Here is a 9,952-nt window from a genome sequence, read left to right on the forward strand (position 1 = left end):
TTTTTTGGGTGTGGTTTGAGTGTGGGTGAGGACACAGGGGCCCCATGATCCCCTATTGTCCAGGGGCCCCATGAGTTGTCAGTCCAGCCTTGCTCTCCTGTTTTAGTAAATCAAACCCATTGTGTTCAGTTTCTCGCCATGAAAGTCACCTCACTGCCCTCATTCCAACACTTTACCCCCTGTGAGGTTTTTTTCTTTTTCTGTTTTTAGTTACTAAGCAAGCCAAGCGCCCCCTCTTCCCCTAACCTCCCGTGGATCTCTGCAAACAGCAGCCGAGACGTCAATCATAAAACTTGCCCCCAGAATCCTTCGCTCCGTAGCGCACAAGCCACGGTGGGTCACAGCATTGGGGGTCCAGGTCCGTGACGGACAGCTTGCTCAGTCAGGATCCCCGCAGACGCAGCGGACAGGTGACCTTCCGCCGCTGACGTTGACCGATATTGAATTTGTCATAATATTTTTCCTAGTCCCCCTTGGAGATACAAGTTGGAAGTCGACACAGAAAATAAATACGCTCGGCTTGTTTTGGACATTTTTAGGAAGCTGGATTCAGCTTTGTGGTATTGCAGCGAAATAAATTTTCTTGTAGACATCAAATTATGAGAAAAAAAAAAAAAGGCAAGGAATAGATTTTCACCCCAAAAACAGGTGCAAAACACATTGACGGCGTCTCCAAATGCAGAAAATATGGATTGCGCACACATCAAAGCCTTTGAAATGTTAGTTTTCCACAGTTAATACTGAAGTGATTTTAATTTGTCGGCGAGCAAGCCAAACAAAATATGGTTTGTGAAATGCTTTCATATACCAGCTAAACATCTGACTCCATTAAATCAAAAGGGTTTCTCAGAACTGACAGTAGGATACGTGAACTGTAAAAAAATTGTAATAACCTGACCTCGTGGCGAAGGTTTCCCTTTTAGCTTGTCAGGAGTTTTGTGATTGCTTTTTGTTGTGAAATCAGACGATTTTGCAGAAAGTTAATCTTTGCCTTTTTTATAGCGTGCATTTTTTGGATTTTTTTTCTAGGCATGTCCTCCATTAAACGAGGCTTTTATACGTTATGGGGTTGGTTTACTAAAGGCAAATAGGCTGTTCGCTTTGCAATGGAATTTTCCCTTTAGCTTGATGAATGTGTGACCAGGACTGCCAATCAGTGCCAGGACTAGCGCCCAGGGCGGAGATGCCAAAAGGTGCCCCCCCCTGAAAAAAATGTATAAGCCAGGGGCGGACTGACAACTCATGGGGCCCCCGGGCAATAGGGGATCATGGGGCCCCTATGTCCTTGCCCAAACTCAAAAAAGCCTATGAAAAAGGTACCAGGGGCATCTCATGGGGCCCCCTACTGACCCTGGGCCCTCGGGCAGTGCCCGAGTGCCCGAATGGTCAGTTCGCCCCTGCTGGAGAGTGCAAAATCTGGTGCAGCTCTGCATAGAAGCCAATTAGCTTCCAGGTTTTATTGTCAAAGCTTAATTGAACAAGTTGAAGTTGGAAGCTGATTGGCTTCCATGCACAGCTGTACCAGATTTTGCACTTTCCAGTTTTAGCAAATCAACCCCAATGGGATCTCGTAGGAAAATAATGACGTGTATTGGGTTTATACCCAACATATATGAAATTATAGTGCAAAATTTTTTTTCGGGTATTCAGGTTTGTTTTGTTTTAATTCTTGCAATTAGCTAGAGGAGGTCATGCTTATCCCCAAGCATAAATTCTCTTTCAAACCAAAATTCTACCAAAACAAAAAAATCTCCCTCTTCCTGTACAAACCCCCCAGCAGGGGCGGACTGAACATTCGGGAACTCGGGCACTGCCGAAGGCCCGGGGTCAGTAGGGGGCCCCATGAGATGCCCCTGGTACCTTTCATAGGCTTTTTTGGGTGTGGTTTGAGTGTAGGCGAGGACACGGGGCCCCATGATCCCCTAGTGCCCGGGGGCCCCATGAGTTGTCAATCTGCCCCTGCCCCCCCCAAAATGTATAAGCTTTATGTGTCAGCAAAAATCCCCTCCCCCCAATTTTGAGCCCTAATCGGCATGCTTATCCCCAAGCATAAATTCTCTTTCAAACCAAAACTCTACCAAAACAAAAAAAATCTCCCTCTTCCTGTACAAACCCCCCAGCAGGGGCGGACTGACAACTCATTGGGCCCCCGGGTAATAGGGGATCATGGGGCCCCTGTGTCCTTGCCCACACTCAAACCACACCCAAAAAAGCCTATGAAAGGTACCAGGGGCATCTCATGGGGCCCCCTACTGACCCCGGGCCCTCGAGCAATGCCTGAGTTCCCAAATGGTCAGTCCGCCCTTGCCCCCCAGTGCAAATGATTGTGGGGGATTTGTGCTTGGGGGGGAGGGGGGGCATTTCAAGGGGAGAGGGGATTTGTGTGAGGAAGAGGGATTAGTTGGGGGGAATTTGTGCTAGTAGGGATGAATGGGATTTGTGCTTGGGGGCGGGGGGGGGTCATGGGGAGAGGGAATTTGTGTGAGAAAAAGGGATTTAGTGGGGGGGGGATTTGTGCTAGTAGGGATGAATGGGGGGATTTGTGCTAGGAGGGGAAATTTTTGAGAGGGAGAATTGGTGCTAAGAGGGGGATTTGGAGGGGGAAAGGATTTATGCTCAGAGGGGAATCTTGAGGGATGCAGGATTTGTGCTGCGGTGGGAGATTTTGGAAGGGAGAGGATTTGAGTGGGGAGGGGGAATGGTGGAAGCAAAGATTTGTGCTGGTTGGGGATTTCAGCAAACAACTGAATATGCCTTACTCATACCCACATGGCTACTACCATTTGCATCTCTACAGGGGTTGGACAAAATGATGTTAACACCAGGTAAAAGAACTAAATTGTTACGTAATACGTGTTGGACGGCCTTTGGCATCCAAGGCCACCTGAATTCTCCTGGGAATTGACAAACAGAAGTCTTGGATGATGGATAATGAAATCTGAAACACTCTTGAAACTGCAAAAACCGCTTCACGTCTCGCAGAGATGCCGGAGGCGGAAAACGAGCCCGAATCTTGTTCTCAAAAATTGACTGCAGTGGCTCTACGATAACCGGGAAGGTGCGAGACTTCATCTGCAGGCGCATCAAACCAAAATGTGACAACACCAGCTGTGTGAATCGGAGTATTATCGTCTTGGTAAATGGCGCCGTCTTGGCGAAACAATGTCTGCACCATGGGGTGCACATGGTCGGCCAAAATTTGTGCATAGTCGCTAGTAGTGACTCTGCCTTTCAAGGTGATGATGGGGCCTTCAGAATGCCAAGATATGGCTCCCCAGACCATGACTGCACCACCGGATCTTTGATACATCTTCCCAGGCTGATTGATCCATAGATTGGAATTCACCCTTTCCATCTACTCTAGGATTCCAGGAGATATTCATTTATGCGCATTTTCCATGCGCGTCCGGTGAGTGCGCACTCTTTCCATTGTTTCCTGGTCTTCATCAGTTATTTCTTGGAACTATTTATTTATATTCAGTTAACAACTACGGACTATTTGCTTTTTGCACTTTTCTCTTAGCGCTGCACTCTGTTATTATTATGACTGCACCACCACCACGCTTTATCGTTGGCACAAGACAGTCCTGGTGGTAAGCTTGGGATGGCGTTCTCCACATGTAAACACGTCCGTTGGTTGAGAACAGTGTGAAGCTCAATTCATCGGACTATTTTACAGTCTTCCATCGATCGATAGTCCACCGGTTATGGGTGTTGCACCACTCTCAGATCTGTGGATTGGGGAGGATAATGGATCGGACTTCAATCCATTATGCTCCATCCGCAGATTCGATCCATCCTGCGGGGATCGTCGGCATGCAACCTATACGGGGTGACACCGGACCCGCTTCACGAAAAGGTAAGTTGCAAAGCAAGCCGACGATCCCCGCAGGATGGATCGGATCTGTGGATTGAGCATAATGGATTGGAGTCAGACCCATTATCCTCCCCAATCTGCAGATCCGATCCATTCTGTGGAGATCATTGGAGGGGGTGTCACCAAGTGTTATCACACCGGGTGACACCAACCCTAGGGACGCCTCTGCTCAGGTGTGCATATTAATGTCTGTGAAGGAGGGAGAGGAATGGTGGCAGAAATGCTTGTACAGGCCCTGTTTGGTGGTTACAATAGTGATTAGGCTTTAAAAAAAATCTAACTGGGTTGATTGTTAGCTACAGAATATTTGCAGAGATGACACCATTCACAAGAGTCGCCAATGACAAGATATTCCTCTTGTCAATGGTGTCATCTCCGTAAACATTCTGTAGCCTTCTGTGGATGTCAGACAGCTTGCACCCCTCCTTCGTCAAGAACTCAATGAAGGCACATTGCTTCTGCTTAGAATCCATTATATACCTTCAATAAAAAAGAAGAAGAGTTACTATAGAGCAGCGGTTCTCAACCTGGGGGTCGCGACCCCTTTGGGGGTCGAACGACCATTTCACAGGGGTCGCCTAAGACCATCGGAAAACACATATTTCCGATGGTCTTAGGAACCGAGACACCGCTGCTCTGTCTCGCGATCTGTGGGCGGGATGATATGCTGCCCCTATCACCTGGCCACACCTCCGGGATCACTCAACAGCTCCGCCTCCTCGCCGCTGATTGGCCACCGGAACTGTAGCTCAGGAGAGGCACACAGGCGGCCAATCACCGGCGAGGAGGTGGAGCTTGGAGAGGAGGAGCCGAGCGGCAGCGCGCGTAGATCAAAGAAGATCGAGGGAGCTGCCGGAGCGAATGAAGAGGAGAGCGGCCAGAGAAGGAAGACAGCTGACAGGTAAGTGCAAATTTTGCTGCTGCAGCCAGGTATGCTGCCTGTAGATGGGAGAGGGAGAGAGCGAGCGAGCCCAGGCTGGAGCAGGGGTCAGCAAGGTAAGTATCATTGGTGTCAGTGGGAGGAATAGTGCCCCATCATTGCTGTCACTAATACCAACGATGGGGCACTATTCCCCCCCCCCACTGACACCAACGATGGGACACTATTCCTCCCACTGACACCAACGATGGGACACTATTCCTCCCACTGACACCAATGATGGGGCACTATTTCTCCCACTGACACCAATGATGGGGCACTATTCCTCCCACTGATACCAACGATGGGACACTATTCCTCCCACTGACATCAACGATGCGGCACTATTCCTCCCACTGATACCAATGATGGGGCACTATTCCTCCCACTGACACCAATGATGGGGCACTATTCCTCCCACTGACACCAATGATGGGGCACTATTCCTCCCACTGACACCAATGATGGGGCACTATTTCTCCCACTGACACCAATGATGGGGCACTATTCCTCCCACTGACACCAACGATGGGACACTATTCCTCCCACTGACACCAATGATGGGGCACTATTCCTCCCACTGATACCAATGATGGGGCACTATTCCTCCCACTGACGCCAATGATGCGGCACTATTCCTCCCACTGATACCAATGATGGGGCACTATTCCTCCCACTGACACCAATGATGGGGCACTATTCCCCCCTCCAGTACACTGACATCAATGATGAGGCACTATTCCTCCCACTGACACCAATGATGGGGCACTATTCCTCCCACTGATACCAATGATGGCATACAATTCCTCAATTCCTCCCATGAAAACCAATGATGGGGCACTATTCCTCCCACTGACACCAATGATGGGGCACTATTCCTCCCACTGACACCAATGATGGGGCACTATTCCTCCCACTGACACCAATGATGGGGCACTATTCCTCCCACTGACACCAATGATGGGGCACTATTCCTCCCACCGACACCAATGATGGGGCACTATTCCTCTCACTGACACCAATGATGGGACACTATTCCTTCCACTGACACCAAAGATGGGGCGCTATTCCTCCCACTGATACCAATGATGGGGCACTATTCCTCCCACTGACACCAATGATGGGGCGCTATTCCTCCCACTGATACCAATGATGGGGCACTATTCCTCCCACTGATACCAACGATGGGGCACTATTCCTCCCACTGACACCAATGATGGGGCACTATTCCTCCCACTGACACCAATGATGGGGCACTATTCCTCCCACTGACACCAATGATGTGACGCTATTCATCCCACTGACACCAATGATGGGGCGCTATTCCTCCCACTGATACCAACGTAGGGACACTATTCCCCCCACTGACATCAGTGATGGGGCACTATTCCTCCCACTGTCACCAATGATGTGGCACTATTCCTCCCACTGTCACCAATGATGTGGCACTATTCCTCCCACTGACACCAATGATGTGGCACTATTCCTCCCACTGATAACAATGATGGGGCACTATTCCTCCCACTGTCACCAATGATGTGGCACTATTCCTCCCACTGTCACCAATGATGTGGCACTATTCCTCCCACTGACACCAATGATGGGGCACTATTCCTCCCACTGACACCAATGATGGGGCACTATTCCTCCCACTGCAAAATTACAGTTATGAAGTAGCAACGAAAATAATTTTATGGTTGGGGGTCACCACAACATGAGGAACTGTATTAAGGGGTCGCGGCATTAGAAAGGTTGAGAACCACTGCTATAGAGGAAGAGTTACTCTACCAGCATGTGAAATTTTAGCAACCTATGTAAATTAAAAAAAAAGTTATGCCCACTTTTATGTTACTTTTGGTACAGCCCTCATATAATGTCTACTGCTGGAAACACACACAGTTGGATGGGATACCCATTGAGGGTCCATTCATTTTTATCAGTCCAATCATTCCATAATCCACCAATTTCAGGATTCAGATTCTGTCTATGCCATTTTTTATGTGAATCCGTGTTGATCACTTTTTATTTGCTTTTGTTCTTAGGTCCAAATAAAGAGAAAACCATTGGACAGGTTGAAGAATGTGTGTTTTGATGTAGTTGGGATGTACGAGAGAATAAAAAAATAAATAAAATGTGATTTTTTTTTTCGAAGTAGGTAAAATGCATGAAGAAGTGACAGGTAAGAAGTGTCTAAAGAAAACTATCAAACAGAATAATTGTGCGACCCGTGAAATAACCGCCTTTTGTGGGATTCTCCCTTGAGACCAGGCCAACTACAAGATGCACCCCTAGAGGATGGGTCCTCGACATCCCGGATGAACAGGAAATGGGTCAAATGAGGCTTTAGCGTCATACTGAACCCCGTACAGAAGCATCATCTAATGGTGAAGACGTATTGTGGAGGATAGAGCTAGAAATAGGAATTATGGAAATATGGAATTGCTGTTTAAGCAATTTTAACAAAGTTTGTTCAATTTAGTTTTAAATACATTTTTACCTGGAGTTATGGAGTAATAGACGGGTCGAAAATCGGCCGATTTTTAGGCCGAAAAAAAAAAATTGGCTGATTTTCACACTGTTAGTGGGTTAATTGGTTGGCCGTTTTTTGGGGTGTTTGGCACATTTTTTTTTATCGGTAAAGTTTGAAAAAAATCGGCCGATTTTCCCTGCAATGATGGGCAAATCGGCCGATAGTTTTACCGATAAAAAATCTGCGCATGAGCTGTGACCTGCAAGAAGAAATAAAAGGAAAAAGCAAAAAGAAAAAGAAGTAGAAGAATCAGGAAAAGAAAAAGAAGAAAAAGTAAAAGAAAAAGAAGAAAAGAAAAAGAAGAAAAGAAGCAGAAGCAGAAGAAAAAGAAGAAAAAGAAAAGAAAAAGAAGAAGAAATAGAAGAGAAGAAAAAGAAGAAGAAGGAAAAGAAGAAGAATTCCAGTCCACTGTTATATTTGACATGAAAAAGTATTGCGGTTTCAACAATGTATCCATTTGTATACCAATAAAACCATCTGTATCCAAAATGGATACAAATAGATACATTGTTGCAACCGCAAGACTTTTTCATGTCAAATGTAATAGCGGAGCTCTCTGCAGGGACAGAAGTAATGAAATGCCGGCCGAAGACGGAACAAAAATCGGCCGATTTTTTTTATCGTTGGTGGTAACGTCGGCCTATTGAACGACCGATTTTTCTTCTTTTTTTTTTTTAAAGCATCCGGTTTTCGACCCGTCTATGGCCTGCATTAGGCTTTAAATTAACTTGAAGGATTGCAGGCATAGGCCGGGCACAATGTTGGGGCAGCAGATTTTTGGTTGTCCTGTCTTCTCAATCGGCTCCCAGCTCCATGAAGAAAATCATTAAAGGAAAACTGTTAAGGATCATGACGGCCATTGAAGGCCATGGGAACATTTAGAAGAAGTTCTTTTTTAAATTTGCAAAGCATAAAAAGAAAACATTTTAATGTGAAATTTTTGCAAGGGTGGCAGTTTTTTCTCTAAGTGCTGAAACAACGATCAGAGATAAGCTGGAGCTCCTCCAGTGTAATTTTATTTTATCGCCACGCATCAGAAAAACATATATGTAATAAAGACTTGTTTTTCTATCATGCTGGCCGCGGCTCGGCCTTTCTGTATTCAAAGCGAAAACCTCGAAGGAGATCATAGAGGAAGATACACTTCTCCGCTACATTATGATGTGTGACAAGTGTTTATGTTTTGTTATAATCTCATCTCACTACGCTCTGCATTCCTCTGCTATCTAGAGAACCTTCCCACAATTACATTACAGGCCAGAGCCATTTACTGTCGGCCAAAAGAGCCAAGAGAGAAATGAGCATGAAATACGCTGCCTAATGCTGGTCATCCAAACCAAGAGATACATGAATACAAGACACGCTGTCTAATGCTGGTCATCCAAACCAAGAGATACATGAATACAAGACATGCTGTCTAATGCTGGTGCTGGTCATCCAAACCAAGAGAGACATGAATACAAGACATGCTGTGTAATGCTGGTCATCCAAACCAAGAGAGATATAAATGCGAAACATGATGTCTAATGCTGGTCATCCAACCCAAGAGATACATGAATACAAGACATGCTGTCTAATGCTGGTGCTGGTCATCCAAACCAAGAGAGACATGAATACAAGACATGCTGTCTAATGCTGGTCATCCAAACCAAGAGAGATATAAATGCGAAACATGATGTCTAATGCTGGTCATCCAACCCAAGAGATACATGAATGCAAGACATGCTGTCTAATGCTGGTCATCCAACCGACGAGAGACATGAATGCAAAACACGCTGTCTAATGCTGGTCATCCAACCGACGAGAGACATGAATGCAAAACACACTGTCTAATGCTGGTCATCCAACCCACGAGAGACATGAATGCAAAACACGCTGTCTAATGCTGGTCATCCAAACTGTCTTGGAAATTCACTTTAACGAATTTCTCCTTACCGTGAGTACTCGCAGTTGGATGCGCAGAAATCCCCCATAAAGCTGTGCGAATCTCGCTTACCACGACTGCAGCCAAACTACACGATTCCTGCCCATCCAAATACTTTGGTCCTGTTGAATTTGTGGGTGATTGGAGCTCCGCTACCCTAGAATGATCACACGACACTCTAAGGCTGGTGTTGCAATCCACATAAGGGCCGGCTTTAGGCTCAGCTCTCTGTTTTTATTAAGAATACACACATGCCCCCCACATGAATAAAGTCAATCCCTCCCACCGAACAATACAATGGGGATTGCTTATACAGAGGATGTACACTCCAATTGGAGCATAGCCTTTGCTATTATCTATCACTGGTCCTCCCCCATGAACCTTCTGAGGTCAGCAGACTTCCTCCCCTTCCCCCCTATGAGCCATCTGAGGTCATATTTCCTGTCCTACTATCTTCTATTGGTATGTACATTCTCTGTACAAGCACTCTCTAAAAATATCAGTCTGTACCTGGATGGGCCCGATACGATCTTTATTAAAACACATCCATCCCAGATACAGTTTCAAGTTGGTAATGGGTTGTAAGATATGCATAAGCCTACACGTGGAGTTCACACCGCTTGCGCATTGCGTTATGAAGCCCACGTGCTACCATGCTGCTGATATGTGGATACAGGCCCACGGTCTACTGACAGCGGCATT

General features: G+C 46.4%; 1 protein-coding gene across 1 annotated transcript in view; it reads right to left on the reverse strand.

Moving 5' to 3' along the window:
* LOC149451647 (zona pellucida sperm-binding protein 4-like) overlaps positions 1 to 9,484 on the reverse strand; it is a 34,630-nt gene extending 25,146 nt beyond the window's left edge. Inside the window, exon 1 of the mRNA XM_089690366.1 lies at positions 9,262 to 9,484. The gene's annotated coding sequence lies outside the window, so the exon portion shown is untranslated. The remainder of the gene's footprint in view (positions 1 to 9,261) is intronic.
* Between the last annotated feature and the right edge of the window lie 468 nt (positions 9,485 to 9,952).

This window comes from Staurois parvus, unplaced genomic scaffold (genome assembly GCF_062004578.1).
Source record: "Staurois parvus isolate SC_StPar_1 unplaced genomic scaffold, SC_StPar_1.0 ptg000529l, whole genome shotgun sequence".
Lineage (NCBI taxonomy): Eukaryota > Metazoa > Chordata > Amphibia > Anura > Ranidae > Staurois > Staurois parvus.